The sequence below is a fragment of the Macaca fascicularis genome, chromosome 12 (assembly GCF_037993035.2).
Source record: "Macaca fascicularis isolate 582-1 chromosome 12, T2T-MFA8v1.1".
Lineage (NCBI taxonomy): Eukaryota > Metazoa > Chordata > Mammalia > Primates > Cercopithecidae > Macaca > Macaca fascicularis.
In genome coordinates this window covers 1,184,309-1,210,418 of record NC_088386.1, presented here as the reverse complement: position 1 = coordinate 1,210,418, position 26,110 = coordinate 1,184,309, and the positions used below count along the sequence as shown (strand labels likewise).

Genomic DNA, 26,110 nt, shown 5'->3' with positions numbered 1-26,110 from the left:
AGCTCTGAGCAATGGGATATGCAGGGAGAAATCAGTTTGCAGACCTGCGGTGCCTGGCTCCTGGCCACTGTGATTGTGTGCCTGTGTGAGACGCCTTTACAGAGGGCACAGTGTGTGCATGTGTGTGTGTGTGGTGTGCGTGTGTGAATCACTCCTGCTTACACACAAAAGCTCAGAGCTACAGCAAAACAAAAAGACTGAATGAGGTCCATCCCACGGGGGGCACTTGGGAGCCTTTGGGTCTCGGTGACTCATCTCCCACAGGCAGCAGGAAAAAAAGAGATTCAGGCGTTTCCACACAGTGTGTTTACGTCATTGTGAATCAATGATCTTCCACGTGAAACATCAAAATTTTCTTTTTTTGAGACGGAGTCTCGCTCTGTCACCCAGGCTGGAGTGCAGTGGCCGGATCTCCGCTCACTTCTAGCTCCTCCTCCCGGGTTCACACCATTCTCCTGCCTCAGCCTCCCGAGTAGCTGGGACTACAGGCGCCCGCCACCGCGCCCGGCTAATTTTTTGTATTTTTAGTAGAGACGGGGTTTCACCATGTTAACCAGGATGGTCTCGATCTCCTGACCTCGTGATCCGCCCGCTTCAGCCTCCCAAAGTGCTGGGATTAGCCACCGCGCCCGGCCCACAATTTTCAAAATAGGAATCAGTTTAGCAGACGTGTGTGAGTTCACAAGAACCTTTAGGTTTTCACGGAAGAAACAGGCCTGGTGGATGGGCCGTAGCTGCCCAGGATGTCCCGTTCTGTGTGTGTGTGCAGGCCCTGTGGGCAACGTGGGGTACCGGCCGCAGAGGGCACTGAGCTGGGACAGCTAGGTGCTGGCTGGCCCCGTGGGCCTTCTGACGGCTCCTCTCCAGGGGCTCAGATGCGTGGGTTCCACTGTAGGCCAGGGACCGAGTAGCACTTCACCTGCGTCAGTGGCCCATTTCAGAGATGAGGAGACAGAGGCTCAGAAGTTACCCCTCCAACGTGTCAGGATTCAAACTGCTCGAAGAGAGGTGTTTTCTGAATCCAAGGCGGGGCGGTCATGGGGATCTCTCAGGGGGCAGCCAGGTCACTGAGGTGTTGGTGTGGCTGTGTGTGGCTGTGGGGGAGTGCAGTTGGGACTGAGTGGTTGGAGGGAAGGCCCAGGGCATGTCCCCGCCCGAGTACAGGAACGTGCTGGGCGGGCGGGAACTGCAGAGCCAGGGCCGGCGTGTGCTTGTGACTCTAAGTTCCCCTCACCCGAGACCTGGGACCACAGGCCTCCCACACCGTCTCAGAAGGTTCCGTGGGGAACTGGGGGACTGAATGGGCGTTGTGAGTGAGTGAACGTGAAGCAGACACTCTGGGCCTGGCAGTGCTGGCTGCTCTCTTGGCCACCCTCCCCAGGTGTACTGTGCCGGGTGTATTAAGTCTGCAAAGCCAGGAAATGGCAGAGCCAGGACTTCCCCGGGCCCAGGGTGACCCCAAAGGCTCATAATGTGGTGCCAGAGACCAAGGGGAGTGACACCAGCTCAGGCACTGGGAGCATCACAGCGAGGGGCAGGTGACACGGACCTGGCAAAGAAGACAGAGAGAGCTAAGGAGACGCCGGCCTAGCTCCCCACACAGATGTTGCCTGGAAATGAGGTGAGAACTCCATGACCCAGCAGGAGGAATTCCCGCCCCTTCGCAGGAAGCTCAGAGCCAGAGGGGCCTCAAAGGGGGTTTTCTCTGCTCCCTCCCAGCCAGACCCCAGTGTCTTCCAGGGGAGGGCAGCCCTAGTGGTCTGTCCACCCAAAGCCTGCTCCAGGCTGGCTGCCAGCCAATCCTGCCCAAGTGTTGGCTGGCGGCTTTCAGGGCTGCCCCACAACCCCCTGCTACTCTCATCCTCATTGACAGCTGCAGCCTCCAGGGATTCCACACCTTCCCTGGCATGCAGATTCCAGGGGCACCAACTCTCCACAGGAGCCAGCCTGGCCATCCCTCCCCAGGCTGTCCCTGCCCCTGAGAGTAAATCCCTTCCTCAATCCCACCCCCAAACTCCGCGTGCCTGCCCTGCAGGTCCAGCAGCGCCTCACAGGGGCAGACACCCGAGAACACCGTGCGGCTGGGAGGACACGTCTTCATCTCCTTGGATAGGCAGGTGGGCCAGACCCACCCTGAGCTGAGGCCTGAAGGTGCAGGAGGAAGAAGAGAGCTGCCCTGGGGTGGAGGGGAGGCCACTCCTCAGAGCAGCACAGCCCAGGTAGGTCAGGGTCCTACAGAGTCAGCTGGCATCCCGCTGAAGCCTGGATGCTGACAGACCAGCAGGGCGTGCAGGCCGAGGGCACCCATGCCTGTGGCTGAGACCCCTCAGTGTAGACGGCTTTCCTCCAGTTGGAATCTGAGCCACCGCTGGGAGCCAGGGCTTGCCAAGGGCGGAGCCCTGCTTAGATGGGTGGGCTGCATCAGAGTGTGCACACACTCACAGGCAGGGTGCACGCGCCTCATCACCCTAACCCAGCACACCGTGGGAGGTGCAAGTTATTAACACAGGGACCTCAGGTGCCAACTGAGTGTGCTGGGACCAGGGCGCCTGGCCCCCGCTGATAGACCTTGGCTTGGCATCTGTTAACTGTTAGTTAACAAACAATCTCACCGGTGATCTAGGACATTTAGTTTTCCAACAATAGCAGGGGAATTCCTCCCCACCGCTCTCCCTCTCTCCCTTCTTCCCTGCTGACTTGAGGCCCCAGCTCAAGGAGAGCAAAGACACCAGCCTCACGCTTGATGATGACCCTGTTTGGCTCACGGTCACCTATTAGCGAGCAGCCCATGTCCACATGTGAACAGGCACATGCACACACACTTCCAGCCCCACAGGCACCTGTGCACAGGGGACCCAGCCCCTCTCTGATGTGCAGGGTCACCCTCCCCGGGGGCTGCCCTGCTGAGGTTTGGGGAGCAATGCAGGTGTGTCTGACCCAACAAGAGCTGGCGTCTCTCCCGGCCCTCCCCATGCACCCTCCCCTGACCCTCCCTCTGTATCCTCTAGCTTCCCCACCACTCCCCCTTGTTGATTTAACCCGTGGCTGCCAGAACAGGGCTCAGCGCCAGGTAGCAAAAGCAATGGGTTCAGGGCACCAGCCACACACCTGAAAAACCTGCCTCCTCAGGGCAGCATTTCCAGCGGCAGAGAACAGTTGTTCAGAACAGCCGTCTTCTCGGGCAGTGGGTGTTAGGAAGTTCACATTTATCCTGGACTTCACCTTGTGCATCAGGCCTCATGTTTCAACTCAGAGCCACAGGCTTTTCATAACCTATTCTGGGGAAGGAAACAGCCACTGAATTGAAAGTCAGTTCTTTTACAAGCAAGAGTCTTTTTCACCTGGTCCAGTGTGAGGTCATCAAGAGCCAGGCATTTCATTTCTCTCCACTTGTTCATTGTCATTTCACTTCACTTGGTGATATTAAGAGCTTGGACTCTTCATATGATATCATGTCATATATCATATCATATCATATCATATCAATCAAAGCCCAGCTCTGACATATATTTACTGTGCGATCTGGAGCAAATTGCTTAACCTCTCTGAGCTTCAGTTGCCTTACCTGTGAAATAGGAATAATAGCAATACGTACCTTATAGGACTGTTGTGAGGGCTAAAATAGACAATGAATTTAAAGTACAAGTTCCACGCAGAATCTTAAAAATCAAACTCATAGTAACAGAGTAGAACGGTGGTTTCTAGAGGCTGGAGTGGGGGACGTGAGGAGATGTGGGTCAGAGCTACAAACTTGCAGTCACGGGATGAGTAACTTCTGGGGATGTAAGGTACAGCGTGGTGACTCCAGCTAATGACAATGTATTGTTTACTTGAAATGGACTAAGAGGATAGATCTTACATGTTCTCACCACAAAAAAAGGGTGCCTGTGAGGCAGTGGACACATTCATTGCCTGATTGTGGTCATTACTTGCCAGGGTATGTGTGGATCAAATCGTCACATCGTACATCTTAAATGTACACACTTTTATTGATGAATTACACCTCAGTTGAGCTGGGAGAAAAAGACAAGCCCCGCCCGTGCTGACCACACTATTGCTCCATTTCATCTGATGTGACCGTCTCTTCCCCAGTTCCCGACCGCCATCCTACCCGCTGTTCGCTCAGAAGGACCCCCAAATCGCTCAGGCGGCTGTCTCCAAGGGCTGGGATGGAGAGATATATATACCTAAAGATAATCACGGGCCTCAGGTGCAGGTCGGCCTGAAGGAGTCCACCCTGGCCCTGCTGTGCGTCCTTGGGGAGCCCCTTCCCTGGGCCACAGAGGAGGTGCCTCCCCAGCCTCTGAGGACGCATGCTGGGCCCCACGCTGGAAGGGCTTTGTCTGAGGGCTCTGGAAGCAAATTTGTCATCGCCAGCGGTGGCCCCAGGCCACATTCTTTCTCCTGCTAAGGAAAGTTGGCATCCAACTGTGGTGTTTTCTTTCACCCAGCACAGCCTGTTCATTCTGCAGCCCTGGGAGGAACATCGTATTTTCCGCGTGGGGCCTGTGTTTCTGTGAGCGCACAGAGGAAAGGGACACGATGATTTCACTCCCCTCGTCTAGCTGTGATTCGGTTTCCTCAGCAATTTACCCAGCTGAGCGCTACGGGTGGGGCCTGGTCGTCTCTTACAGGCAGCAGCTCGCAGCAGCCGGAGGTGCTAGGCATGAACCCGCCCTCTGCTGGGAGCAGCACACGGAGATGGTCACAACAGCCGAGCTGCAGGCCCGCTGCCACGCCACGCTGCTCTGACCCATTGGGTGGCTGAAGACCAACCCCAGCGTGGGCCGGGCCCCTCATGGCTGGCCAGGTGTCAGGGGTGCCCAGGTCTCCTGGCTCTGTGCCTATGGGCCCCCAGACTCCCCCTCCAGCTCTGGCCTGTGTCTGCCAGGGTAGCGAGAAGCTGCGGCATCCCGGCTGGGCCTGGGGCTGGCGGGCTCGGGTGGCTGGAAGGAGGTTGAGCTACGGGCAGCCTTCTTGCTCTGGCTGCTGCTTAACCCTTAGCTTTCCTAGGGCCTTGCGGGCAGAGACCCAGTCACCTAACTATGAGGGCTTCCACGTTTTTTGCATGGAGTGGATGCCCGTTGTTTCTGGGCCAGTCATACACTCTCATGAGTTATTTCTCTCCATCTCCCGCTGCATGCTGCTCATGAGTACTTGTTTACACCCTGTGGAAAGCACCGTGAGGACCACCAGAAGGCAGGCAAGCAGAAGAGGGCCAGGTCCTGTTGGCAAGGACTGAGTCTAGAGGGAGGGAAGCAGCGAAGCACATCTTAAGGACCCTCGAAAACCTTCCCCCTCATGTGTTCCACTCAGCCCAGACAGACTCCAAGTTGGGCAGCTTTACTCAGCTTACAGAAGAGGGAACCGGGCGCTACACGTCCTGGCACCACTGGGGAGACCTGGCCTAGAGGAGGCGAGCACAGGGGAAGTGGCGCCCAGCAGCTCTGCCCACTCAGAGGGTGCTCAAAAGGGGGCCAGGCGAGGCAGCAGGCCTGGGCTGACAGCGGGCGGGGCACACTGGTGAGGTGGAGGAAAGGCTCCGGGGTTGGCAGGCTCCCAGGCACTGCCCTGGTTTCCCAACGGTGTCTCTTTTCCTAGAGTTCCGAGCTGGGATGTGAGCTGCGCTCACTGGAGGCCTCACGGACGGGACCTCTTCACCCTCATTTTCAGGCCAACACGCAGGAAGGACGAGGCCAGCAGGGCCTCTCACAGCCCCCAACAAAAGCCAGCTGTGCTGTCTCCATGGGAACAGGCTTAGAACGAGAGTGGGGGTCCACTGTCCTCAACCCTGATCCTCGGCTCGGGGCACTCCACTCCTAGCAGCTGCTGCCAGCTCAGGAGACATCACGGGGCTGTGCACACACCCCAGTCCCAGAAGGGCTCTGGGCGGTGTGGGGCACTCAGACCTTCACCAGGGTCAGCCCTGCACAGGACGGACTCAAAGAGGAAATGCTTCCTTCCCTGTGCACTCTCCTCTCCACATCCTCCCGTGCTCCAGCCACGTCGGTTCCTGCCTTAGGGCCTTTGCACCTGCTGTTCCTTCTGCTGAATGATCTGCCCTCAAATCACTGCAGGGCTGTCTCTTTCTTGCCATTCAGGACCCAACTCAAATGCCCGGGCCTTCCCTGGACACCCTGTCTAAGCCCCTCCTCCAATGTCTTTGTCCTCTGTCACAACGCACTATCTTTCTACACAGCACTTAGCAGTATCTAGGATTATCACATAGATTTGTACTATTTCAAGCAGCCTACAAAGTATAATTAATACTATTAATATAACAAACACCCACTTACCCATCACCCGGCTTTGTCAAATCGTTGTGTCATTTGCCCTCTTTGCTTCAGAGGTTTTTCTTTAAAGAAATAAAACATGGGCTGGGCGTGGTGGCTCACGCCTGTAATCCCAGCACTTTGGGAGGCCCAGGCGGGCGGATCACGAGGTCAGGAGATCGAGACCATCCTGGCTAACACGGTGAAACCTGTCTCTACTAAAAAAATACAAAAAATTAGCCGGGCGTGGCGGTGGGCCCCTGTAGTCCCCGCTACTCGGGAGGCTGAGGCAGGAGAATGGTGTGAACCCGGGAGGCAGAGGTTGCAGTGAGCCGCGATCGCACCACTGCACTCCAGCCTGGGCGACAAAGCGAAACTGTCTCAAAAAACAAAACCAAAAAGAGAAAGAAAGAAGGAAAGAAGGAAAGAAGGAAAGAAGGAAAGAAGGAAAGAAAGAAAGAAAGAAAGAAAGAAAGAAAGAAAGAAAGAAAGAAAGAAAGAGAAAGAAAGAAAGAAAGAACAAACAAACAAACAAGGGCCGGGCGTGGTGACTCACGCCTGTAATCCCAGCACTTTGGGGGACTGAGGCTGGCAGATCACCTGAGCTCAGGAGTTCGAGTTCGAGGCAACATGGTGAAACCCCGTCTCTACTAAAACACAAAAAATTAACCAGACGTGGTGATGTGAGCCTGTAATCCTAGCTATTTGGGAGGCTGAGGCATGAGACTGGCTTGAGCCTGAGAGGCAGAGATTGCGGTGAGCCAAGATTGCACCACTGCATTCCAGCCTGAGTGACAGAGTGAGACTGTCTCACAAAAAAAAGAAAAAAAGAAAAGAGAAAGAAAGAGAGAGAGAGAGGGAGGGAGGGAGGGAGGGAGGGAAGAAGGAAGGAAGGAAGGAAGGAAGGAAGGAAGGAAGGAAGGAAGGAAGGAAGGAAGGAAGGAAGGAAGGAGGGAAGGAAGGAAAGAAGGAAAAAAAAATGAATAGAGATGAATTAAGTCCCTGCCCGCCATGGACCCCTTCCTAATCTTATTTCCCTCCCTCCCATTCCTTTCCTTGCAGAAGTAAACAGATTCTGAATTTTGGTCTGTTATTCCCACTCCTGTCCTGTGAGCTGGGAGTAAAATTGCCCAGCTTGGTGGTTGTCTGAGCAGAGCAGAAATGCATGTATGAGGTGTAAGGCATTCGTAAGTGTATTCCTTATGGACATACTTAGTCCATAGAAAGGTATAGTGTTGTTTTGTAGGTGTTTTAAAATCTATACACAGTTTCATTCTCTAATTATAATTCTGCCACTTAGGTTTTTACTCTGTATTTTGTGTTTGAGATTCATTCAGGTGGATGATTGTAGCCCTAGCTCATTTTGTTTTTGCTATCCTATAACATTTTATTTCAGTGACATATAATAATTTGTTTATCTTTCCTCCCACTGATAGAAATTTACATTGTTTCTAATTCTTTGGTCCACAAACATTGCTTATTTGTTACTTCCTTCTACGTGAGATTTAGTCTGGGAAAAGATCTATTAGTGAAATTACTAATCATGTTTATGTATGTTTTTAAATTTACTGTTGTTACCAAATTGCTCATCTAAGTGGTGGTGACCAATTATAGTCCCAGGTGTGGCAAATGAGAGTCCCTGTTGCTCCACAACTGCTGTAGACCTCAGTTCAAATGGAATGTTTTTTAATATTCGCCCTGCAGACAGATGCTATGTGGCATCTGTTAAATTTGCATTTGCAAGGTTACTAGTGGGTTAATCATGTTGTCTGTGTTTATTAGCTGGTCTAGTTTCATTTTTGCACATTGTTCTAGTGGAGTGTTTGTTTGTTTTTCTGATTAATTTATAGCCATTACATATTATGAGTAATTTCACTGCCGGTTTTTTGTATTGCAAATATGTACTCCCCATTTGCAGCTTGTTTTCTCTTTCTTCTTGAGTCAATTTTGGTAATTTTAATATTTCTAAACAATTATCCATGTCATCTACCTTTATAAAATTATTGCTGCTAGGCCAGGTGCGGTGGCTCACGCCTGTAATCCCAGCACTTTGGGAGGCCGAGGCGGGCGGATCACAAGGTCAGGAGATCGAGCCCATCCTGGCTAACACGGTGAAACCCTGTCTCCACTAAAAATACAAAAAAATTAGCCGGGCGTGGTGGCGGTGCCTGTAGTCCCAGCTACTCAGGAGGCGGAGCTTGCAGTGAGCTGAGATCGCGCCACTGCACTCCAACCTGGGCAACAGAAGGAGACTCCATCTCAAAAAAAAAAAAAAAAGATTGTTGCTGCTAATGTTAATCATAGTATTCTCTCATTCTCCCATGAGTTTTTTCCCCCCTTCCCCCCTTCCCCCTTTCCCCCTTCCCCCTCCCCCTCCCCTCTTCCCCACTCCCCTCGTCCCCCCTCTCCCCTTCCCCCTCCCCTCTTCCCCCCTCTCCCCTTCCCCCTCCCCTCTTCCCTCCCTTCCCCCACCTCCCTTCTCCCCTCTCCCCCTCTCCCTTCCCTCCCTCCACTCCCCCGCTCCTTCCCCCCCACCCCTTCCCTCCCCCTTCCCTCCCCCCGCCTCCAACCCCTCCCTTTGCCCCCATTCTTCTCCTCACCCCTCCCCCTCCCCTCCCCTCCCCCCCTTCAGGCTTTTCTTTGCTCCAAGATTCGTTTCTGGACCTGAAATTCTAGCAGTTTCCATATTTTCTTAAAAGAATACTCTGTCCAAATACTAACTTTCATAATGGAGTTCCAAAAAGGTCTCTTCCTGGCTTCAAGACAAGCCAGATTTTGTTCCTGTAACAGAGATAGAGGCTCTGGGCACCACCGCAGGTACCAGGAAAACAACAGCCTCTGCCCTCAGAGGAGGGTGCAGAAGGGCCTGGGGAGAGGGGTCCCCGTTGCAAATGAAAAGGCAGTCATGGGAGAATGTTCAGTCACCGCACAAAGGTGGCCCCGGGCCGCCCCCACTCACGGATGGCTTCTGCACCTGTGTCTCCTTGCCAAGAAAACAGCAGAAGTGACAGTCCCGGCCTGGTGCTGCTCGTGCTGATGAATGAGTGACTCTCAGGTGCTTAGGCCGGGGCTGCAGTGTTAGCTATCACTGCCACTTCTGTCCAGAGGCAGGAGGCTGAGCCTGGGAAAGGTCACGACCTTGCCCAGATCCCACAGAGTGACAGGAGCGGATGTATCAGGGCCCTGACTGCAGGCACGGGATCTCCTGTCCCCGGAGGAGCGGAGCTGAGCTGGTGCCTCGCGTGGCCAACGCATGAAAGCTGAGCAGGTGCTCCTGGGAGGAGAACCTTATCTCCATCTCGGCTGTGTTTTTGCCTGAAGAGGCTTGAATGTTTGAAGGCAGCCACCCCATCTCCCTGGGGACGCCCCCTTCCCAGGGACCACGCCGGCCTCTCTCCCCTGACCACACCTCTGTCAAGAGGCTTCCCGTCTTTGTGACGCTCCTGAGAGCTGATTTTCAACCACACTTCCCTAAACTGAACGTGACTATGAATGTGAGCTCTCAGCAGCGCAGAGCACTATGCTGTAGTCGTGCATCTTCGTGATCATTTGTGTTCTTGCTACCAAGAGGCATCTGTTCCAGCAGCCGCACTTGGTTTCCCTGTGATGGGAACAGTGGGGACGCCCCTCTGCTACCCCTCGGTCCTGTGCGGTCACAGGCTGGAATTCAGCTGAGCGACGCCTATTCAATTGTGGCTGTCTTCTTCCCAGAACACACCATTAAGCCACCTCCAGCCTCATTTGGGATGACGTCAGAAGAAAATGAATGAAGGAAACGTGCGAGTTCATACTTGTTTCTTTTGCTGTCTTATTGCAACCTGTAGAAGCTAGTCTTCTGTTTTATTCATTTGTTTTCAAACTTTTGTTGCAACTTTGCATTTCCACCTGAGAGGAGATATTCACAAGGTTGGTATGCAAAAGTAGCTTTCTGAGATCAGACACAAGGCCTGTGAGAAGCCGAGCAGCAGCCTAGAACTCCGTACGCCGTTGTCCGTAGGCACCAAGAGGAGGTTAGGGTTGGAGGTAATCCCGAGAAGCGTGTTTGCATGGACTGGATAGGTGCAGTATTGAGATTGAACGTGAAGCATTAAAAATGTCCAGCCACTGGTTATACTTGGCAACTTGAAAGTGTGCATTTATCTCTGTTTCTCCAAACTGTGCTAAGATGTCAGTGGCTGTAAGTCCACAGCACAGGAAAAGTCAGGTAGAGGAATTTGTGGTTCATCATTTAGCAAAATGGAGAAAGCCAAGATGAAGACAAGGGGGACAGCCATGGGTGCTGTACACGTGGAGCCCAGAGAACGGTGTCCAGGAAGCAGGCGGCCACCTCTCCCCCCCTTCCCCCCCTTCCCCCCCTTCCCCCTCTTCCCCCTCTTCCCAGCCATGTGTGTTATCTGGAGAAATTAAACCGGGGAGGCTCCAGATTTGGGGGTGGTACTGAAAACAGGCCCCAGGTCAGAGCACACGTGGAGGAAACAGCCCAGCCCAGAGGGATGAACGTGCCTGTGTTTGGTTATGAAACAGGAGAGGAGAGGACTCTTCAGGCAAATGAAACAGCCCCGATGAAGCCCTCCTGGGGGAGAGATTTGGTCGTGTGCCCCCATGAGAAGAAAAATCTGCTTTACAGCATAAAAGATTATGGAGGGAGAAAAGAAAGGAATAGATATTACAGCTTGGCTTGCAGCTCCTCCAGTGGGAATGAAGAAAAGATTATCAAAGAAGAGAAAGGAATGGATATTACGTAAAGATTATAGCATCAGAATGACGTTTAACTTCTCACCAATAAAGGAAATGAAAGGCAATGAATAGAATTAACTTTCACCTGGAAGTCCATATCTAGGAGAAAGACCCAGTCTCACTGGCGTAGAGAGAAAAGCACTTTCGGACACGCGGGGCCCCGAGGTGTTCCTTCTCGTCCGTCCTTTCTGAAGCACTTGAGGTGCTCTTTTAGGATGGGAGAGTGGGGAGAGGAGGGGGCGTTGAGGGGCTGAGAACGAGTGACCAACATAGCGAGCAGCACGGCCAGCGGGAAGAAAGGCACGGCCCAGTGAGGGTAGCACGTTGGGGATTGGGGCAGGGCTCCAAGAGGATTTCCAGGAAAATCAAACAGAGATTCTCACCAGGTTATCAGTGTTTGATCGTGGGCGAGAAAGTATGGGAAAGAGTTTTTCAGTTCTGCGGAAGAACTGTGAAAGGGTTGGCAATAGGTACATTGAAAGCCAGGATAATGGAAAATAGATAAAAAGTATTAACTCCAGAATCATTGAAAAGCGTAAGATAGGACGGTATTTGTAGCACACTGCAGACCCTGATGTGATGACCACAGTGCTGTAAGGGGAGGTGTCTAAAGGACAATTCAGGAAGTCGTGTGGTAAGTCCGTGTTTATGAACGTAAGTGCCAGGTAACTACTGTTTTTCACGTGAGACTTGATAACACTCTTTGATTTCCTAAAATGCATCTGTTTGATAAAAAGGTAATTGAAGATCTTTTTTTTTTTTTTTTTTTTTTTTTTTTTTTTTTGAGACAGAGTCTGGCTCTGCCGCCCAGGCTGGAGTGCAGTGGCCGGATCTCAGCTCACTGCAAGCTCTGCCTCCCGGGTTCACGCCATTCTCCTGCCTCAGCCTCCCGAGTAGTTGGGACTACAGGCGCCCGCCACCGCGCCCGGCTAGTTTTTTTTTTTGTATTTTTTAGCAGAGACGGGGTTTCACCGTGTTAGCCAGGATGGTCTCGATCTCCTGACCTCGTGATCCACCCGTCTCGGCCTCCCAAAGTGCTGGGATTACAGGCTTGAGCCACCGCGCCCGGCCGAAGATCGTTTTTAAAAGATCATTTGTAGATGACGACTACGAGAGGTTGGTAGCAGCAGTTTGTTCCTCAGGAACTGATGGTGATTTGGATGCTGCTGAAAGAAGATCACGTGAGACTTAACAAAATGACGGGATGGGGGAGCTGTGGCAGGGTGGTGGAGCGGTGGCGGGGTGTGGGAGCGGTGGCGGGGTGTGGGGGGGCGGTGGCGGGGTGTGGAGCTGTGCTTCACTTAGTTCTGAACTCACCAGCCTGACACGTAGGGTCTGCACACACACCATCAAAAGCTGACGTGCAGAAACCACCTGAGTAAGAGGAATATGAAGCCCACAGACTCTACAGCTGTCATAAGAGCCCATCATGGAACACCAGGGACTAAATATCTCTTTTGTTAACTTAAAACTTTCAATCAAATATTACTGATCCATTTCTGAAGAAGCATCTGTTAGTGATTGGTGCTCAGTCTCAGAGCAGTTCTTCACGGGACTGTGACGATGACATCCTCCACGTGGTCTCAGAGCAGTTCTTCACTGAACTGTGAGGATGACGTAGGATGACATCCTTTCTGTGGTATCAGAGCCGTTCACGGAGCTGTGAGGATGACACCCTTCATGTGGTCTCAGAGCAGTTCTTCGTGGAGCCGTGAGGATGACGCCCTTCCCGTGGACTCAGAGCAGTTCTTCGTGGAGCCGTGAGGATGACGCCCTTCCCGTGGACTCAGAGCAGTTCTTCGTGGAGCCGTGAGGATGACGCCCTTCCCGTGGACTCAGAGCAGTTCTTCGTGGAGCTGTGAGGATGACGTCCTTCCCGTGGACTCAGAGCAGTTCTTCGTGGAGCTGTGAGGATGACGTCCTTTCTGTGGTTTCAGAGCCGTTCAGGGAACTGTGGGGATGCCGTTTTTCCCACGGTATCAGAGCAGTTCTTCATGGATCTGTGATGATGATGTCCTTCCTTTGGGGGCTTAGTTTCGTCTAGTTGTGTTCCTTGCCACCCTGTTGTTACCTGAGTATAACCAGTACTGTGACAGGTGGATTCATGTCAGTGTTTTGACCAATACCGTTAAATCGTTTCATCTGACCACATTAACGTTTTTTTGTAATTCATCAAATAATTGTAATTCATAGTCGAATATAATCTGTTAACCCTTGGCAGCAAATGGAGTGTGTTTCCAGAGAGTAATCTGGAATGAGCAAAGCTGGTCGTTCATGGTATGTCCTGGTTACCTGAATTATATTGTTAAACTATCCTGTAAGATTTGTTTTAAAAATTGCTTTAATAATAACTTTTAAATTTTCTTAAGAACTTATACAACCCATTCTGTATATTTATTACATGAAAGGTCATAACTTGAGTCTGCGTCTTGGGCCCTGTTTCTCTAACTCCCAGGAATTCAGTTGCTACCTGTGGCTGAGTTTGTGTCTCTCCCTGCCTGTCAGTGGACCCTTGTGCTGTGAGAGGGTCTGTGGTGGCGTCCAGGCAGGAGGGGTCTCCCCGGCTATGGGAGAGCTTCCCCCTCAGTCCTGGCCCTCCTGCCTGTGGGCTCTGAGGTGCCGCCATGCCCAGTCCCGTGGGTAGCTCTGGCTTTGCTGTGGGGATGTAGGGAATGATTTGCTAGAGTCTGCTGAGCACAGCCACACCTCACTGCTGTTTTCCCTGAAATCCAGGGGTGGACCAAGCTTTGCTGCAAGAACGCCGGGCTCCTGTCACTCCTTCCTCTGCCTCTCGCTACCACCGCCGAAGGTCTTCAAGGTCACGAGATGAGCGCTATCGGTCAGGTAAGCACGGGGTGGGGTGTGACAATACGTCCATCTGCCGCCTGTGCCAGGAGGGTGCCTGTGCCCAACCACTGGGCGAGGCAGAAGCGCGGTGGGTGTAGGCCTCCAGCATGCGATGGGCCTCCAGCTTTCTGTGCAGACACACCTTCTTGGGAGACCCCAGTGTCTGGGAAATAGCTCTTCACATGGTTTACAAGCCCACGTTGTCTACTATTCAGAATTTCATACTAATTAAAAAGATTATAATCTCATGCCAAATTTTTCTCATTTTTAGGCGTCACTGTTAAATAACTTTTTAATCGTGGTTGCTAGCATAGTTTTTCCCCTTACCCTCAGTGATTTGTTTTCCAGGTCTACTTTTCTAAACAGAAACGAAAACCACACATTGTCATGTGTTTCCTGTTTGTTTTTCCTCCGTGTTTTATGATGTCATCTGCACAGGGCTGTCTGGAGCCTGAGTTGCCACTGCCACCTGGGCGTGGCCAGCTGAAATTTCATTAATTTAGCAACAGAAAACAGGCTGTCGGGCACCTGTAGTTCCAGCTACTCAGCAGGCTGAGGCAGGAGAAATGCTTGAACCTGGGAGGTGGAGGTTGCAGTGAGCCGAGATCACGCGACTGCACCTCAGCCCGGGAGACAGGGGAAAACTCCATCTCAAAAACAACAAAAACTCAGGCTGTGATTGACGTTTGAATTACTCTGAGTTTTTCCAACATGTAGGTTAAAGTTGCTTCTTTAAAAGAAAATTACCTGTGAATTCTTGTGTAGTTCCCAGGGCATGGGTGAGGGCAGGGGTTCGTCACTGGTGATGGACCCGATTGGTGAATCCCTTTGTTTTTCAAATGCCCTTCACCGGCGTTCTCACGTTGTTGTCACATGGAGCTCTCATGATAATCAGGTGACGTTGTGACTGTTGTCTCCTGTGTCAGAAGAAAAAACGGAGTCTAAGGGATGACAGAACTCACCCGGTGGTTGAGGAAAGCCTGTGAGTCTCGGAACTCGCTCGTGGTGGAGGAAAGGCTATGAGTCAGTCGTGCTGTAACGAATCTCTCGGTCCACACAGGCTCGTGTGATCAGCCACTTCTGCATCCTCCTCAGTCACCGTCTGCCTGGCCTCCTGGCTGTGCTCTTCTTTCTAGAGAGGTTTTATGGCCTCGGGGAGTGTCACCCGTGCAAACGAGAAAGACACAGCTGAGAGCCTGAATGAAAAGCTGGTGCCACCTCCACGGCGCCCCCTGCTGCCTTCTCCAAGGAGGCTTTGACCCCAGGAAAACGTGTGGGGATGGAACCAAGGAGGATTTGCTCCCAAATCCAACCTCCGTTATTTCACAGAGGTCTTAAGCCCTGATACATATTGAGACCTTCTCTTACTCACGTGGGTGTCTCGGAGGCCCCTGTCGAGTTCAGGATTGTGGAGGTGCCCGTGTGCTGTCAGCCTGCGGTGAACACTTCCCTCACCGTGTGTCAATGCCACTGTGCGGGCGCCCTGTCTGAACACACAACACACCCAGACGTGCACGCAGGCATGAGTTCATACAGCTTCAGTTCTCATGGAAGCCAGTGGGGTCTGCCTTCCATTTTATAGATGAGGAAGCTGAAATTCAGGGAGGCTGCCCGATGGCTGACGATCACACGGGGCCACTCCTCGCAGGAAGATGCAAGCCCAGCTTTGGCCTGACATCTTACCACACGGGAGAGGAGATCCATGTCAGTCACCATTGCGTCTGTTTCCTACATTCTCTCTCCACGATGCTGCAGCGGGGTTGATAAACCCTGTGTTTACCTTTGGATTGTGCCATCTTCACAATCCCAGCTACTCTACGAGATAAGTGTGGTGGGTTGTGGTTGTCTCGCACTCTTCTCTCTCCATAAAAGCCTGAGAGAGGTGGGTGTAGCAGGAGATGGTGATCTCTTGGTTTTGGGCGCGTTTTCTGTTCACCCGTGCACCTTACCTCACCTCTTCAAAGGCAGGAAGGCGTGGGGGAGAGAGGCACATGGCAGAGGGGGTGGCTGAGAGTGGGAGGGTGGGTGGAGGACACCAACGCTTCAGCTCAGAGACTGCAGGCTCTGCTCTGGAGGGGAAGCCAGACCCAACATGAGAAGTATGGTTCATTTATCCTGTTTCTGTAAAATTGTGAAATACGGCACCTCTTCATACACAATCCCTCCCGTTCCCCATCCTGACTTATGTCTCCACTGCCGTTATAACCACACAACACTCTGTCCATCTGTCTGCATATCTGTGTATTCGTTATTTATCTACCTGTCAGTCATCCATTTATCAACCTCTCTATATCTGTCTACGCATTCACCAATCATCTACTTACCTATCAATCATCCATGTATGTCCACCATCCATCCATCTATCATCAGACATCTCATCCATTTACCCGATTACTCAGCCATTCTTCCACCATCCACCTCCCTACCTCTCACCTTCTCCCATAAGAATACGAGGTCCACACAGGCCAGGATCTCTGTTTGGTTCATTCGTGTGGGCCAAGCACCTGAAATATTGCCTGGCTTCTATATTTTGAAGGAAGATGAGGGAGGATGACACGTTTGGGGAAGGGCAAGAAGTCAGGTAGGAGGGGCCGGTTATAGCATCTTGAGTATCATGCTTGGGAGTTTGGACTTCATCCTGAAGATGATGGGGAACCACTTGAAGATTTTAGGCAAAGGGCCAGTGAGGGCCAGTCAGGGTTTGAAGATCACGTTAGCAGCAGCATGGAGCCTGGGCTTGAAAGTGGGGGAGTCTAAACCACCCTGAATGCCTGAAACTGATGTGTACTTAAGAGATATGTCGGGGCTGGGCGCTGTGGCTCATGCCTGTAATCCCAGCACTTTTGGAGACCGAGGCAGGTTGATCACCTGAGGTCAGGAGTTCGAGACCAGTCTGGCCAACATGGCGAAACCCTGTCTCTACGAAAAATACAAAATTAGCCGGGTGTGTGGTGGCTCATGCCTGTAATTCCAGCTACTCCAGAGGCTGAGGCAGGAGAATCTCTTGAACCCAGGAGGCGGAGGTTGCAGTGACCCGAGATCACACCACTGCACTCTGGCCTGGGCGACAGAGTGAAACTGTGTCTCCAAAAAAAAAACAAAAAAAAAAAATCAGTATCAGTGAGATTTGAGAAATGCTCAAATGATAACAGCAATAGGACCTGAAGGTTGGGTTAACAAGGAGGAACCTGAGAGGAAATCAGGGTGACCTTGATGTCCAGTATCATACTGAATGGGCAAAAACTGGAAGCATTCCCTTTGAAAACTGGCACAAGACAAGGATGCCCTCTCTCACCACTCCTATTCAAAGAGAGGAAGTCAAATTGTTTCTGTTTACAGATGACATGATTTTATATTTAGAAAACCCCATCATCTCAGCCTAAAATCTCCTTAAGCTGATAAGCAACTTCAGTAAAGTCTCAGGATACAAAATCAATGTGCAAAAATCACAAGCATTCCTATACACCGACAACAGACAGAGAGCCAAATCATGAGTGAACTCCCATTCAGAATTGCTTCAAAGAATAAAATACCTAGGAATCCAACTTACAAGGGATGTGAAGGACTTCTTTAAGGAGAACTACAAAACCACTGCTCAAGGAAATAAGAGAGGACATAAACAAATGGAAAAACATTCCATGCTCATGGATAGGAAGAATCAATATGAAAATGGCCATACTGCCCAAAGAAATTTATAGATTGAATGCTATCCCCATCGAGCTACCATTAACTTTCTTCACAGAATTGGAAAAACTACTTTAAAGTTCATATGGAACCAAAGGAAAAAAAAAAAAAAAAAGCCCGCATAGCCAAGGCAATCCTAAGCAAAAAGAACAAAGCTGGAGGCATCATGCTACCTGACTTCAAAGTATACTACAAGGCTACAGTAACCAAAACAGCATGATACTGAAATGCAAAATGCTGTGGTACTGGTACCAAAACAGATATATAGACCAATGGAAGAGGAGAGACTCCTCAGAAATAACACCACACATCTACAACCACCTGATCTTTGACAAAGCTAACAAAAACAAGCAATAGGGAAAGCATTCCCTATTTAATAAATGGTGTTGGGAAAACAGGCCAGCCATATGCAGAAACTGAAACTGGACCCCTTCTATACACCTTATACAAAAATTAACACAACTTGGATTAAAGACTTAAACGTAAGACCTAAAACCATAAAAACCCTAGAAGAAAACCTAGGCAATACCATTCAGGACAAAGGCATGGCCAAAGATTTCATGACTAAAACACCAAAAGCAACGGCAGCAAAAGCCAAAATTGACAAATGGGATCTAATTAAACTAAAGCACTTCTGCACAGCAAAAGAAACTACCATCAGAGTGAACAGGCAATCTACAAAACGGGAGAAAATTTTTGCAATCCATCCATCTGACAAAGGGCTAATATTCAGAATCTACAAAGAACTTAAACAAATTTACAAGAAGAAAACAACCCCATCAAGTTGATGAAGGATGTGAACAGCCACTTTACAAAAGAAGACATGCGGCTAATAAACATATGAAAAAAAGCTCATCACTGGTTGTTAGAGAAATGCAAATCAAAACCACAATGAGATACCGTCTCATGCCAGTTAGAATGGTGATCACTAAAAAGTCAGGAAACAACAGATGCTGGAGAGGATGTGGAGAAGCACCATTGGTGGGAGTGTAAATTAGTTCAACCATTGTGGAAGACAGTGTGGTAATTCCTCAAGGATCTAGAACCAGAAATACCATTTGACCCAGCAATCCCATTACTGGGTATACACCCAAAGGATTATAAATCATGCTACTATAAAGACACATGTACACGTATATTTATTGCGGCACTGTTCACAATAGTAAAGACTTGGAACCAACCCAAATGCCCATCAGTGATAGACTGGATAAAGGAAATATGGCATATATACAAAACAGAATACTGTGCAGCCATAAAAAAGGGTAAGTTCATGTCCTTTGCAGGGACATGGATGAAGCTGGAAGCCATCATTCTCAGCCAACTAATACAAGAACAGAAAACTAAACACCACATGTTCTCACTCATAAATGGGAGTTGAACAATGAGAACACATGGACACAGGGAGGGGAATGTCACACACTGGAGCCTGTTGGGGGCTGGGGGACTAGAGGAGGGATAGCATTAGGAGAAATGCCTAATGTAGATGACAGGTTGATGAGTGCAACAAACCACCATGGCACATGTATACTTATGTAACCTGCACATTCTGCACATGTACCCCAGAACTTAAAGTATAATAAAATATATAAAAATAATTTCAGTCACTGAAGCAACCGCAGTAGCTCTACTGCAAGATGAGTAGTCACAGAGCTCGAGCTGCCAAGTCTCCCCAGGAGCCATAGCCCTTTCCTCGTGAAGGACCAGTGTTCCTGGTCAGCTCAGGAGAAAGAAAAGCAGACAAAATTCTGAAATGTGTCTGTTAGTAATGGACTAACATAAGCTCCTCTTATCTCACATCTTATTGTTAAAATCACGTGAGCATATGCTATAAGAGAAAGTAAATTATATCTAAATTTAGAGAACTCACAACTAGATTCCTGTAACAGCAGGAAATAGAGAATAAGGAACCCCTGTAATGACCCCTATACTCCTCCTGCTTTCCTGAAGGGTGGCTTCCATGACATATAAAGGTTAGTGCTCTGTGTTGGCTCTATAGAAAGTAAGAACCACCTGAGACTTCACAGGCAATGCAAAGGCCATGGGGTGTGCTCCATATGCCAATCAGTCATCGATTAAAAACAAAGATGAGGCCAGGCGCGATGGCTCACGCCTGTAATCCCAGCATGTTGGGAGGCCAAGGCGGGCGGATCACCTGTGTTTGAGACCAGCCTGACCAACATGGAGAAATTCCGTCTATACTAACAATACAAAATTAGCCAGGCATGGTGGCGCATGCCTGTAATCCCAGCTACTCGGGAGACTGAGGCAGGAGAATCGCTTGAACCCACGAGGCGGAGGTTGTGGTGAGCTGAGATCGCACCATCGCACTCTAGCCTGGGCAACAAGAAACAAAACTCCATCTCACAAACGTGTACCCAACTTTTAAAAACTACAACAGTATACATGGAATAATAGTGTTTTCCATTATATCTCACATAAATGACATAAATGACACTTCAAGGACTGTCTACCCAACTGTTCATAGTCTCCTCTACACAGTAAGTGAATAGCTAAGGCAAATTCTACCACCTGTAACCTACACACAGTAAGCTTGATTCCCTAAAGAGAAGTAGCTGTGGAATTGGAGACCATCCTCTGTGCAGGTGCACAACTAGGATGTCAAGGTCACCCTGATTTCCTCTCATGTTCCTCCTTGTTAATGGATGATTGACAGGTAGATAAATAACGAATACACAGATATGCAGACAGATGCATATGAGACACCCCTCAGGCAGGGACTCACTGTTCCTAATTTGCACCCAAGGAAACGGGAGCACGTAGGTTAAGTAACTCGCCCAAGGTCACAGAGGAGCTGGGGTTTGAACCGGTGCGGCCTGGTTCCCGAAGCTACGTCTTCCTGCTCTGCCGCTGTGAAGCCAGGTGTCTACCTTGGAGGAACATTCTCTTCTGTGGACTCACGGTTGTCTTGGCGGTTGGATAGCAGCCCCAGGCTCTGTGTGCTGACTGTGTAATGCTGTGAGCTCGCTGCAAATGGCAGGAGCTCTAGGAAACAAATTGCGATTTATGACTTCAGAAGACGGAAGTGAAGGGAGTCAGTTTTTCTAAAGATTAAACCCTGTGGATGTACTGAGTAATCTAGAATACTAGTAACAGCAATAATGACATCAAGCATAAAGGGTGCATTTTTATCCTACCTCTTTCTCTGAGGGGTTTGAGGGGTTCTGATTTTTTTTTATCCCCCCAATATCTCATTGCTTATCATACTACAGGACACTAGTTTCTCCCGGAGCAAAACAGATCACCGTCTATTTAAGGAAACCAAAAGGAGAGTGGTGTTTTCTGTGTTGTGAGGTGTGCGCAGATGTATGCATGTGATGTGTATGTATGGTGTGTGTGTGGTCTGCGTGTGTAGTAAGTGCATGGAGTATGTATATGTGTGTGTGGTGTGTATTGTGGGTGTCATGTGTGAATACTGTGGGTGGTGCATGGTGTGTGTATGTGCTGTGTTTGTGGTGTATGTGTGTGTGATGTGTATGTGTACTATGTGTGGTGTGGTGTGCGTGTGATATGTGTGTGTGGTGTATGTGATGTGTGTGTTTGTTTTGTGTGTGCATGGTGCTGTGTGTGTGCAGTGTGTGTAGTGTTTGATGTGTGTGTTGAATGCATGTGGTGTGTGTATGTGATGTGTGTGTTTGCTCTGTGTGTGTAGTGCTATATGTACGTGTGCAGTATGTGGGGAGTATGTGTGGGGTGTGTGTTTGATGTGTGTGTGGTGTGTGTGTGGTGCTGTATGTGCGTGGTGTGTGTGTAGTAGGTTCGTGTGTGTGGTGTGGTGTGTGCAGTGTGTGTGTGTAGTGGGTGTGGTGTGTGTGTGGTGCTGTATGTGCATGGTGTGTGTATAGTAGGTTCGTGTGTGTGGTGTGTGTATGCATGTGCACATGGTGTGGCGTGTGCACTGGGTGTGGTGTGTGTGTAGTAGGTTCATGTGTGTGGCGTGTGTGCAGTGTGTGGTGTGTGTAAGGTGTGCACATGGTGTGGTGTGTGCAGTGGGTGTGGTGTGTGTGTGGTGTGTGCATGTGCACATGGTGTGTTGCAGTGTGTGTGGTGTCTGGGGTGTGTGCGTGTGCACATGGTGTGGTGCATGCAGTGTGTGTTTCATGAGTGCTTCTCTTGGCATGTGGACATCAGTCTTCCACACCAGCTTTCTCCATGTGCCTGGGAACATAAGAAACAAGTTTCTGCAATAATTGTCACACGGCTTTTCCAGAGAGGGACCGAATCTCTGCCGTGAGTGGGTATCTGCGCCATTGCAGGAGGGAGTGTGAGGTCCCGGCTTGGCTCACACCCTTCATAAGTCTAGGCAGGGTTCAGGGTTTGGAGCCTGTCTGGGCTCAGGTTCCTGCTGGATCCTCCACTGTGACCAGAGAGAGAGGGCTCCGTTTCACCACCGGGCACCGGAAGAGGACTGGTATGCGGGAAGACCAGGTAATCATAATGGTATTAATAAGCAGTAATCATACTGTTTTATACATTGTATATGTTGTAAGGATTTTAACTTTTATGTAACATAATTGTTGTAAAAATTTCCCCAGTTTGTTTTGTGCTATTTGCCTGGTGTTGAAATGTGTAAGAATTTACATTTTAGGTACATTAGGTTTATTATTCCTTTTTATATGTTTTCTGTTTGAAATTTTGATTTTAGAAGACATTCATTCTCAAGGTCATAAAACACATACACACAGCTAATTTTCTTTTCTTTTCTCTCTCTCTCTCTTTTTTTTTATGTTTAATGCTGGAATTAACTTTCATGCAAGGCACGGGACCACGATTCAATTCTATCATTTTATATTCTCAAATCATCACCCAATATTTTAATACCATAAATGGAACAATAGCTCTTGTTTTGTGGATTTCGAATGCTACCCTGTTATGAGATAAAATTGTGCTCCATTTCTGTTTTTAATTCTCTTTCATTAATGTGTTTATTTTTGTGCCATTTCAAATTTGTTTAATTTTGAATGGTAATAATAATCTTCAATATCTTATAGTACATTTTATAATATTGGCTGCCATGTGTTCAATAGACCAATTTAAAATCACATTTTCTTGTTCAAAAATATTTTTCTTGGAATTTTTATTGGAATTTGAGCATATTTTTAAATGATTTACAGCAAACTAAAGAGTTAATATTATTGAACCCTCTCATCCAGAATGTGACACGCAAACTCCTCAAACCTTCTTTAATGTCATTTAGTCAAAATTAATATGTTAAATCAATATAAATTGGTATAAACGAATATAACTAGTGATTAAAATAAATTAACGTGTTTGGCTCCACATTTCTGTCTTCTGCCTTCTGTCACTGATGTTTTATTCCTATCATTGTTGTTTTCTATACTTTATTTTATTACGTCTTTTTCTGTCTTGCGATTTGAAAACTGTATGACACGTTGTAATGTTTTCATTTTTCTAATTGTTTGCTTTTAATTTTAAGTAATTTTATTTTTTAGAGAAGTGCAGGTTCACAGCTAAACGGAGGAGAGAGTACAGGCTTCCCACATGTTCCTTTCCCCACACACAGCCTCCCCACCACAGCTTCCTGCCTCACACAGCGCACCTGTGACAACCAGGACCTACCTTGACCCTTCATTATGGCTCAAAGCTTACAGAGCACATTCACGTTTACTCTTTGCGTTGTACGTTCTGAGTCTTGACAAAAGTATAACGGCAACGGGATATTACTCACTGCTAACAGGAGATGATCTATCAAGCCACAGAAAAATACAAGGAGGAAACTTAAATGCATGTTGCTAAGAGAAGAAGCCAATCCGAAAAGTCTACATACTATTCTATTCCAAGTATAGGACGTTCCGGAGACGGTGAAACTGTGGGAACAGTAGAAACATCAGCGGTTGCCATGGACCGAGGGGAAGGAAGAGGCGGATACACAGAGCACAGAGAATCTTTACAGCAGTAAAACCATTCTGTATGATACTGTAATGGTAGATATATACATTTGTAAAAATCTACCTTAACTTTTAATCTTTTAAATTATGCTGTTTGTTGTTGTTGTTGTTGTTGTTGTTTTCTGATGGAGTCTCGCTCTGTTGCCAGGCTGGAGTGCAGTGGCATGATCTTGGCTCACTGCAACCTCTGCCTCCTGGGTTCAAGAGATTCTCCTGCCTCAGCCTCCCGAGTAGCTGGGACTACAGGTGCCCACCACTGCACCTGGCTAATTTTTGTATTTTTAGTAGAGACTGGGTTCACCATCTTGGCCAGGCTGGTCTCGAACTCCTGACCTCGTGATCCACCTGCCTCAGCCTCCCAAGGTGCTGGGATTACAGGCGTGAGCCACCGCGCCCAGCCGTTTTTGTTTTAAAAACTGCAGACAAGCTGGGTGCAGTGGCTCAAGCCTGTAATGGCTGCACTTTGGGACACTGAAGTGGCTGGATTGCTTGAGCCCAGGAGTTCAAGACCAGCTGGGCAACATAGTGAGACCCCGTCTCTACAGAAAAAAAAAAATTATTAAAAAAAATATCCAGGCATAGTGCTGCATGCCTGTAGTCCCAGCTACTCCAGAGGCTGTGGTAGAAAAAAATCACTTGACCCAGCAGTTTGAGGCTGCAGTGAGCTATGATCATGCCACTGCACTCTGGCCTGGGCGACAGAGTGAAACCCCATCCCAAAACAAAGAACAACAAAAAACCTACAAGCACCCGTCAGAGAGAGTGTGGGTTTGGTTCCAGACCACTGCAATAAGGCAAATGTTACAGTCAAGTTAGTCGCACAAACATTTTGTTTCCCAGTGCTTATAAAAGTTATGCTTAAACTATATTGTCGTCTAATGGTTGTTTAATAATTAATTAGTAATTAATAGCATTATGTCTAAAAAGTATGCACATAACTTAAAATACCTAATTGCTAAAAATTACTAATGAATATCTGAGCCTTACCAAGTCATAATGTTTTTGCTGGTGGAAATCTTGCCTCTGTATTGACGGCTGCTGACTGATCAGCCTGGGGGTTGCTGAAGGTTGGGTGCCCATGTCAGTTTCTTAAAATAAAACAATGAAGTTTGTTCCGTTCACAAAAGATTTCCCTGTAGCATGTGATGCTGTTTGATCGCGTTTCATCCACAGTAGAACTTCCTTCAAAACTGGAATCAACCCTGTCAAACCCTGCAGCTGCTTTCTCAACCAGGTTTATGGAATATCCTAAATCCTTTGCTGTCGTTTCAGCAATGTTCATAGCATCTCCACCTGGAGCAGGTTCCATCTCAAGAAAATATTTTCTTTCCTCATCCATAAGAAGCAACTCCCCATTTGTTCAAGTTTTATCATGAGTTTACAGCAATTTCATCTCATCTTAAGGCTCTAATTCTAATTCTAGTTGTCTTGCGATTTCTACCGCATCTGCAGGGACTTCCTCTGACATCCTGAGCCGTCAAAGTCATCCATGAGGGCTGGAATCAACTTCTTCCAAACTCCTGTTAATGTTGATATTTCAGCCTCCTCCCATAAATCACAAATGTCCTTAACGGCATTTAAGGATTGCTTTTAAGGACATTTGTGATTCACGGGAGGAGGTTGAAATATCATGAAAGGATTAATGGTGAATACTTTCCAAAAGGTTTTCAATTCAGTTTATCCAGATTCAACAAAGAAATCACTGTCTATGACAGCTATACCTTTACAAAATGCATTTATTATTTAATAATAAGACCTGAAAGTCAAAATCACTCCTCGATCCACAGGCTGAAGGGTAGATATTGTATTAGCAGCCATGAAAATAGCATTAATTTCCAAGTACATCTCCATCTAAGCTTCTGGGTAGCTAGGTGAATTGTCAGTAAGCAGCAATCTTTTTTTTCTTTCTTTTCTTTCCTTCTTTTTTTTTTTAGTCTCGCTCTGTCGCCCAGGCTGTAGTGCAGTGGCGCGATCTCGGCTCACTGCAAGCTCCACCTCCTGGGTTCCCGCCATTCTCCTGCCTCAGCCTCCCGAGTAGGTGGGACTACAGGCGCCGCCACCACGCCCGGCTAATTTTTTTGGATTTTTAGTAGAGACGGGGTTTCACCGTGTTAGTCAGGATGGTCTCGATCTCCTGACCTTGTGATCCACCCGCCTCGGCCTCCCAAAGTGCTGGCGTGAGTCATCGCGCCCGGCCCATCCTTTGAAGTTTTGAAGCCAAGTGTTGACTTCTCTCTAGCGGTGAAAATTCTACATCTTCACTAAGCTTAATCATTTCTAGCTCTGGACTTAAAGTGAGAGACGTGCAATTCTTCCTTTCATTTGAGCTCTTTGAGGCCACTGTGGTTATTGACACCCCAGCAGGTGTTGCCCTCCTACCTCCTCTATCGAGTTCACCCACACCCGGGCGTGGGAAACGGGGCTTCCCGCACCCCACATACCCTGCGCTCCTGGGGCTCTCCCACAGGGGGATTTCGTGAGCCAGGGAGCAAGGGCAGTCCCCCTGCTCCAGCCCAGCCAGGCTGCGCAGGCAGAAGGAATCTCCCAACCTGCCCCTGCACTCGGGGCTTTGTGTTCGGTGCCCTGGCTCCTCCGGAAGTGGGGCTGTCCCACCCTCAGACTCCTCGGTGGCCCCGCACCCCC

General features: G+C 48.9%; 1 long non-coding RNA gene across 1 annotated transcript; it reads right to left on the bottom strand.

The window, feature by feature from the left end:
• Positions 1-674: 674 nt before the first annotated feature.
• LOC135966497 (uncharacterized) lies at positions 675-25,110 on the bottom strand. The gene is made up of 4 exons (XR_012421005.1): positions 24,455-25,110; positions 14,604-14,773; positions 3,109-3,278; positions 675-1,549 (listed from the first exon to the last, which is right to left on the bottom strand). It is a non-coding gene; the product is annotated as an uncharacterized lncRNA (long non-coding RNA).
• Between the last annotated feature and the right edge of the window lie 1,000 nt (positions 25,111-26,110).